This window comes from Gopherus evgoodei, chromosome 14 (genome assembly GCF_007399415.2).
Source record: "Gopherus evgoodei ecotype Sinaloan lineage chromosome 14, rGopEvg1_v1.p, whole genome shotgun sequence".
In the NCBI taxonomy this organism is placed as follows: Eukaryota; Metazoa; Chordata; order Testudines; family Testudinidae; genus Gopherus; species Gopherus evgoodei.
This window is the reverse complement of record NC_044335.1, coordinates 11426994-11436420: the sequence shown is the minus strand read 5'-3', so window position 1 is coordinate 11436420 and position 9427 is coordinate 11426994.

Here is a 9427-nt window from a genome sequence, read left to right as displayed (position 1 = left end):
CATAAAGGCTTTATGAGGATTTTTTCACTGAGTATTTTCACTGCAGTAAAACAAAAAACAGTGGGCTTTTCAGATGAGTGGAAATCAGAGCCACCTTGCCACAGAGTGGCACTCACTTGTGTTTTGTTTGAGAAAGGGAAAATTTCATCCTTAAAGTATAATTGAGTACAATAATAAACAGGAAATCGATCCCAAAAATCTGATTCTCTTTGTTTTAAGCCCCATAAGAAAGTCTGTATCTCTTGTGAGGAAACTGAGTCTCTAAAACACCTATTTAGTGTAACAGTTGTAAAATAAGTAAGGTAGTCAATGGTGCCATTGGCTTTTATAGTCCAGCTGGTTACTTGCCAATGTAAACAACAACTTAAAGACTTATTTTTACTAGAATTTATTTTCATGTGCATTTCAGATATAGTCTTATGTGAACCATTCCAGTTCATCCCTAATTGCCAAGAGGAATAACTATTCAACTACTTATTGGAATAATGTTGTTGTTTATAAAAGAAACTGACCCAAATTGTCATCCCTAATGATAGAATAAACCTCTCTCCTACTTTATTCATTTTCTTCTTACAGGTTTTCCTTTTCTAAGAGTAACAGAATATTTCCTTTTATTTTTTTAAACACAGAGATTAAATCTATTATTCTTTTCTCTGAATGGCCTTGCAGTCCAATGTATTGTCTGTTGTTGAGTCAGATTACACACTGTACAGTAGTCAAGTCTTTAAACCATTGCATCATTAAATAACAGTAAGTACTTTATTGCTGCTGAATCACTTACGGGAAAGATGGGTTTATCACCTATTTACAAGTGCAGCACAGGCCCAAAATATTTCAGACATCTCCATATAGTACCTAACCTTCTAATTGGACAAATTATGTAAATGGCATAGCTCTTTGCAACTGTTTTAACCCAGTGGGTACTCAAGCAGGGGTGGGCCCCCTGTGGAGCTGCAGGCAAATGCACCGCTTGCTACCCCCTGATGCTGGTCCTGGCTTTTATATGCAGAAAACTAGTTGTTGTGCAACAGGTATTTTATAGCATAAGGGGAAGGTGGTTCAGAAAGAAAAAGGTTGAGAACCCCTGTTCTAACCTATTCTGCTTACTATATTTCGCTCTATTTAATATTTTGCAAATAGTGCAGTAGGATCTTTAAGTTCTTCTTCGAGTGATTGCTCACATCCATTCCAGTTAGGTGTGCGCGCCGCGCGTGCACGTTCATCGGAAACTTTTTTACCCTAGCAACTCCAGTGGGCCGGCAGGTCGCCCCCTAGAGTGGCGCCGCCATGGCGCTCTATATATACCCCTGCCGGCCCGCCCGCTCCTCAGTTCCTTCTTACCACCGTGTCGGTCGTTGGAACTGTGGAGCGCGGCATAGCTGTCCTCCACGTCCCTAGCTCTCCTTGTTATTCCTCCCATTTGGCCTATCCACGGCCCCGAGGGTGTTTACAAAATGCATGACAGTTGTTGTGGCGCATCTTCGGCGCAATCGTATCCACGTGTTTCCTTATCTGGACGATTGGTTGATTCGGGGCACGTCGGAACAACAGGTCTGCAGCCATGTCCGCGTAATCACCGGCTTGTTCGCCACTTTGGGCCTCTTGATAAACACGGACAAGTCCACCCTGATTCCCACGCAGAGGGTGGAATTCATCGGGGCCATCCTGGACGCCACGGTGGCCAGGGCCTTGTTGCCATTGCAGAGGTTCCAGGCCTTGTCGGCGATCGTTCAACGACTGCGGACAGCCCCCTTGACATCAGTGCGGACATGTCTAGCCCTGTTAGGCCACATGGCGGCTTGCACCTTTGTGACCGGTTACGCTTGGCTCCGCATGAGGCCCCTCCAGTTGTGGCTCATCGATCATTACAGGCCGGCAAGACAGCCGCTAGACACGCTAATCACAATTCCCCAAAGGGTGTTAGATTCTCTAGCCTGGTGGCTAGACCAGTCCGTACTATGTGCGGGACTCCCTTTCCACCCACCTCAGCCCTCGGTGTCCCTGACAACGGATGCCTCAGATCTAGGCTGGGGGGCCCACCTAGGGACCCTGAGAACGCAGGGCCTGTGGTCCCAGGAGGAGGTGGAGTTGCACATCAACATGCGGGAGTTGAGAGCGGTCCGCCTTGCTTGTCAAACGTTCTGCCATCAGCTTCAGGGTCGTTGTGTCGCAGTGTTTACCGACAACACGACGACCATGTACTACATCAACAAGCAAGGCGGCACCAGATCCTCTCCCCTGTGTCACGAGGCGATGCGACTCTGGAACTTTTGTGTAGCCCACTCCATTCACCTCACGGCTTCCTTCCTCCCCGGGGTACGGAACACGCTGGCGGATCGATTGAGCAGATCCTTCCTGTCGCATGAGTGGTCCCTTCGACCGGACGTCGCCCTCTCCATTTTCCGGAGGTGGGGCTATCCCCGGGTGGACCTATTCGCGTCTAGAGGGAACAGGAAGTGCCAGGCGTTCTGCTCCTTTCAGGGCAGGGAGCCCGGGTCGATAGCGGATGCCTTCCTTATTCAGTGGTCGACCCACCTGTACTATGCGTTTCCCCCATTCCCTCTGGTCCACAGGGTCCTTCTGAAGGTGCGCAGGGACAGAGCTCACGTGATCATGGTGGCCCCGGCGTGGCCCAGGCAGCACTGGTACCCCATGCTGCTGGACCTGACCATAACCGACCCAGTTCCCCTGCCCCTTCATCCGGACCTGATTACCCAGGAGCACGGGACCCTCTGTCACCCGGACCTGCAGTCGCTCCATCTAGCGGCGTGGCTCCTGCGTGGCTGACCGGTTCTGAGCTGCGCTGCTCCACACCGGTGAGGGAGGTGCTTTTGGGCAGCAGGAAGCCTTCCACGAGAGCGACATATTCGGCCAAGTGGAAGCGTTTCTCCTGTTGGTGCGTGGAGAAGAATCTCCGTCCTATGGAAGTTTCGGTGGCCAATATCTTAGACTATGTTTGGTCCCTCAAACAGCAGGGTCTGGCGATATCGTCGTTGCGAGTCCACCTGGCGGCTATCTCCACCTTTCACCCGGGTGCGGATGGTCGCTCGGTCTTTTCTCACCCGACGGTGTCTAGATTCCTTAAGGGACTGGAACGTTTATACCCTAACGTCCGACTCCCTGTTCCAACCTGGGATCTTAACTTGGTGTTGTCTCGGCTCATGGGACCCCCCTTTGAGCCGTTAGCTACTTGCTCCCTGCTTTACCTCTCTTGGAAGACTGCCTTTTTAGTAGCTATCACCTCAGCTAGGCGGGTGTCGGAACTCCGGGCTCTGGTGGTAGACCCTCCGTATACAGTCTTCCACAAGGACAAGGTACAGTTGAGGCCACACCCTGCCTTTCTCCCCAAGGTAGTCTCTTCCTTCCACATCAGCCAAGAGATATTCCTTCCGGTTTTTTTCCCGAAACCTCACTCCTCAGGCAGGGAGCAGCAGCTCCACTCGCTTGATGTCCGTAGGGCTCTCGCGTTCTATGTGGAGAGGACCAAGCCCTTCCGCAAATCCGCCCAACTTTTCGTGGCGATAGCAGACCGCATGAAGGGGCTTCCTATCTCCTCCCAGAGGTTATCCTCATGGGTAACGTCCTGTATCAGGACCTGTTATGACTTGGCCCACGTCCCTGCGGGACGGGTGACTGCGCATTCCACCAGGGCGCAGGCGTCGTCGCTGGCTTTCCTCGCCCGTGTGCCCATCCAGGAAATCTGTCGGGCAGCGACCTGGTCATCGGTCCACACCTTTGCTGCCCACTACGCCCTGGTCCAGCAGTCAAGAGACGATGCGGCCTTCGGATCTGCAGTGCTCCATGCCGCGACTTCTCACTCCGACCCCACCGCCTAGGTATGGCTTGGGATTCACCTAACTGGAATGGATGTGAGCAATCACTCGAAGAAGAAAAGACGGTTACTCACCTTTGTAACTGTTGTTCTTCGAGATGTATTGCTCACATCCATTCCACACCCGCCCTCCTTCCCCACTGTCGGAGTAGCCGGCAAGAAGGAACTGAGGAGCGGGCGGGCCGGCAGGGGTATATATAGAGCGCCATGGCGGCGCCACTCTAGGGGGCGACCTGCCGGCCCACTGGAGTTGCTAGGGTAAAAAAGTTTCTGACGAACGTGCACGCGCGGCGCGCACACCTAACTGGAATGGATGTGAGCAACACATCTCGAAGAACAACAGTTACAAAGGTGAGTAACCGTCTTTTCTTGCCTAGCCTCAGAGTTAAAATTGAAATTGCTCTGATTTGTTTGGTTCTAGTTAATAAATATTACTTCAGGAGGAAGGGATAAAAATGACTTGGATATACATTTTTGCAAATATTTCTATGAATTACAGAAGTCACTCTGCAAGTTGGGTAGTGTGGCCACAAAAGGCTCTAAAGGAGGGAAAAAGAGAGAGAGAGTCTCCAGTCAGAATCTTGCATCCAAGAACTGTTCAGCCAGATTCAGAACTTATGACTAGGGCACATCCGTTCCCATAAGCAGTGGGAAAGTCTGTGTTGCTGCTACAAAGGTGAAGGAATCACAGAAGGGTTTTCACATCTGCCATGTGCACTGTTCATGTACAGTTTGCAGGTAGGTATTCCAAAGGGAATTAGGGGAGCGTAGGCTTGTCAAACAGTAGTGGGTCCAAGCATTAGTGATTAGCGCATACCAGCATGCTGAAACTTGGAACCCACAGCAGCCCTTTTACTCAGGCTTTGCTCCCTTTTGAAGGATTTGGTCTAATCTTCGTAATAATCAAGATAAAAGGACGTGATGTGCACATGGGCTGAGTATTTGCAGCTTACACTGACTTTAGCTGGAGTCCTGGCTGTTCAGCACTTCTGAAAATCTGGTCCATAGTTATTAGCTAACATATTGCCCAGTTCTGTTCACTGAGTTCAGCTGGAGCAGGACCGTTATCCCTTTGTTCCTCACAGTGTTGTCAGAAAAGGAAGACAAACGTTCTGAAAGTACGGACTTCAGTCGAAATTGTATGCGTGTTGTTTTTGCACTATGCAGGCCTTAAAAGAGGGATACATATTCTTGAATCTTAAGAAGATTCTAATTTAGGACCTTGTTGCAATCACTAAAATCTGCAGGCAAATAACCTTTTGTTCTAAAATTAAAAATAAAATAGACTTCTTTGTCACCAAGAAATTTAAAAAGTTCTTCACTGTATTGTTATGCTTTTGCAAAGCAAGTCAGACAGTAGAGGGAGCACAAGTTAACTAACAGCCACTATTCTGAGATTCATGGGGTGTCAACATTCATGGCACCATAAATCAGGTTAGCAGAAATCAAATAAAGAAATAAACAAGTAAAAGCCATGTTGGTTTGTGGTCTACAGGAAATGGGGGTGGGGACTGCAGTTTGTCTAATGAAAATGGGTTAAACTAAGTATTACTAAACAACGAAGAGAGGCCCAAAATGGCACCTTAATGTGGAGTCTCTGCACATTTCAAAGGGAGATTGTATTTAAATTTGCGGATCAGAACCTGCCTCCCCAGGTTTGGGTCTGGGTTGGATTCAAAACCAGAAAGGGCCTATTTTCTCTTTCTTATTTGGATGGAAGTGATATCTCAATAGACTTCATGCAGTTTTGGTGCCATAACCATTGAAGCTAAATTGGAACATTGGTCCTAAACTAGCCTGGAATTGAAACCCCAGCATTGACTCTTTACCCCATTTCTGCTAAGGAATTGATAACTCTACTGAAAAACAAACAAACAAAACCTCGCATCCAATTAATTATAGAAAGTAATCAGGGACGGCTCCAGGGTTTTTGCTGCCCTAAGTGGCCAAAAAAAAGCTGCTATTGGTGGCTGCTCCACCGCGCCACTTTCTTCTTTGGTGGCACTTTGGCAGCAGGTCCTTCCCTCTGAGAGGGACTGAGGGATCTGCCGCCGAATTGCCGCCAAAGAGCCTGGCATGCCGCCCCTTCCCCTTGGCTGCCCCAAGCACCTGCTTGCTGAGCTGGTACCTGGAGCCAGCCCTGAAAGTAATCGGCCATGTCCCTTTGACAATAACACAAAATGCTTAACAATTCAGAAGCCAGAATATATTGAACCTGTGCTGGTGTTTTTGGTTTTGAACATACAGCATCTCCAAGATACAGTTTTCTTACACAATGAATCAAATGTGATTGTGTTTTGAAGTACCAGGGTCGAACTTGGATTTGTTGCTGAAATGTACGTTTTCTTGTGGATCATATTCATTACTGGGTTTGTTACAGCTAGAGAATGACATTTACATGACAAACTTTCTGATATAAAAGCCAAACTCAATTGACTATAAACTTTAACATGAAAAATTCTAAGAATCCAGGGTTAGATGTTACATTTAGAGAGAATGTAGGACAGCAAGACATGAATCTGGTCTGCTCTCTTTATCAATTTTTTCAATAAAATCATTTGAGTTCGTTAACTTTTTACTGCTTAAGAAGATTATATGGTTCATAGAAAAATAATTCAGACTGCTTAATTTTTAAAGCTTTTCTAATAAGAAAACTTCAAAGAGGTTCCTTTCATGATAGCATTAATGTAAAGCAGGTAAAGTGAAATGTTCTTACATTGGAATGTAGTTTGAAAAAATAGATTTTTTTAAAACAAAGATGAATCCATAGAAATATTTGTACAAATCTGTATTAAAAAGAACAAAATGTATTTTAGTGACTAAACGCTTTAATAAAGATAAATATAGTAGTTGATAGTGTGATCATTTTGGAGATATGGCTGTATTAAATTGCAGATTCCGTTTTGCTTTGTGAACACCATTTTGTGATTGTAACCTTTACTGCAATCTTCACTGTGTGTTGCAATGTCCATGTTGGACTCAGATATGCAGTCTGTGCTGAAAACCAGCCTAATCCTTACTCAGTCTGTTCTAGAGACTGTGTGTTGGTGATAAGGTGTGGGGCACTTCAGAGAGGACTAATAATGGCCCTTGCTAGCTCTCTCATTTAATTGAATTATTCTTCCCTACTGGAACAATGAGTTCTCTACTAGTAGGGCCATTGACTTTGGCTCTCAATGACTAACCCAGTTCCTTGGGACAAAAGACAAAGAAGCAGTGTGGGAGGAGAGATAGGGCTGGAGCAAGGAACTCCTGGACAGAATGGGAGGGAGATAGTTTTAAAAGAAAGGTTCGATGAGGTTTCTAAGAAAGGGGCTAAATTTCTGTCACCACCTGTAAGCAGAACTTGCTGAAGAGAGTGAAGACGCAAGAGACTCTCCCTTGATTAAAGATGCTGCCAGAACCAGGACTCGCAGACAGGGTGAGGTCAGACTAGGGTGGGTTGAATTCATAGATCTGTAATTCTACTGTGCTTTTTTAAGAGTAAAATGTGTGTGGTTAGGAAATCCTTTGCTAAGTCGGTGTTCTTGCTTTACTCTCCCATTGGCCCTGATGAATTTAACTAGAAAACCAGAGCTCCCACAGCCAGGTTAGGGTCTTTTATAGGGACAGTCTCGATTTTTGGGTCTTTTCCTTATACAGGTTTCTGTTACCCCCCACCCCCTGTCCCGATTTTTCACGCTTGCTGTCTGGTCACCCTAAGCCTGGTGGACCCTTATTTTCATACATACATATTAAGAGATGGTAACAAATTTGTATGGTAAAGGAGTACAGAAGAGTTGAGGCATTATAGGTTATGAATTCCAGTAGGTATATATTGTTTTTGTAAAAATTATATGGGGGCGTTCTGTATCAGATCATCTCATTTGCCCCATATTTCCTCTTATAGTTCAGTAGTTAATCTAAAAAGGATCAGAGCAAAAGATTTGTTTTAGAATGGGTAAAGGGTATAGAGTGTAGGAGCATCATAATAATTTAATTCTATTTTAGGATTATAGCTATGCTGACAGAATGTATGTTCATTCACTCAGCGTAGCCTTCCCCACCTCCCCAACCAAAAAATTATAAGGTATATTATAGCCATCAGGCTTCAATACATCTACTATAGCAAGTGTAGATCAAGGCAAGGAATACAAGATAGGGAACAGATCAGTTGATTAAACCAGTGGCTCTCAATGTTTACAGATTACTGTACCCTTTTCAGGAGTCCTATTTGTCTTGCATACCCCCAAGTTTCACCTCACTTAAAAAATTACTTGCTTACAAAATCAGGCATAAAAATTCAAAAGTGTCACAGTACACTATTGCTGAAATATTGCTTATTTTCTCTTTGTTTTCATATAATTTATAAAATAAATCAATTGGAATATAAATATTGTACTTACATTTCAGTGTATAGTATGTAGAGCCATATAATCAAGTCATTGTCTATATAAAATGGTAGTTTGTACTGATTTTGCTACTGCTTTTTATGTAGCCTGTTGTAAAACTAGGCAAAAATGTAGCCTGTTGTAAAACTAGGCAAACATCTAGATGAGTTGAAGACCATCTGGAAGACCTCTGCATATCCCTGGGGTTATGTGTTCGCTTTACTGAGAACCACTGGATTAGACAGTCTCCAAACAAGTTGGAAGTGCATGGGGCTTTAGCAAATGTACTACACCTGACATGCAAGAAACAAAGACAAATTGAGCTACAACCACACTGTGCTGTACTTTATCTAGAAAGATGTCAGTCTTTCACATATGTATAGAATACATGACAGCTGCATATATACCTGAGCAGAGATTAAAAAATCTACTGACCCATGGCAAATAGGACACTTCCCTATATAATTGTGGATACCAGCGCATTCAACTTCTGCAGCTATACACTTTCCTTTACAAAATGCATGAGTGTTGTTGGCACTCTGAACTTCTTAATTAACTCCTTTAGGGACAAGGTGGCAGAACAGCACGGCTTAGCAATAATAGTCACTTTACTCTTAAACAGCACTAGAGAGCTACAGATCTTTGAAAAAGAACCCAGTCCTCAACACACCCCATATAGTCTGATCTCGCCTCTCCTGAGAGTCTTGTTTTGGTCAACATCCACTAGACAGGCAGCCCTTCCTGCCTTTTCTCTCTGTAATCTGGTCGTCCTGGATGCACTGTGATTGTGACACTGGATGTAGTGCCATGTTGTGAGCTCCATTGCTTTGTGAATTACATTTTGACTGTAACCAGGGGCGGCTCCAGGCCCCAGCACGCCAAGCGCGTGCTTGGGGTGGCATGCCCCGGGGGGCGCTCTGCCGGTTGCCGGGAGGGCGGCAGGCAGGCAGCCTTCGGCAGCATGCCTGCAGAGGGTCCGCTGGTCCCGCGGCTTCGGTGGAGCCGAGGGACCAATGGACCCTCCGCAGGCACGCCTGCGGGAGGTCCACCAGAGCCGCGGGATCGGCGACCAGCAGAGCATCCCCCGTGGCATGCCGCTGTGCTTGGGGCCGCGAAATGTCTAGAGCCGCCCCTGACTGTAACTTTCATTTTGCAGGGTGACCTTCATCTTGCATTGCAACTTCCATTGTGCATTACAGCATCCATTTTGTAGTAGCGGCTTTAC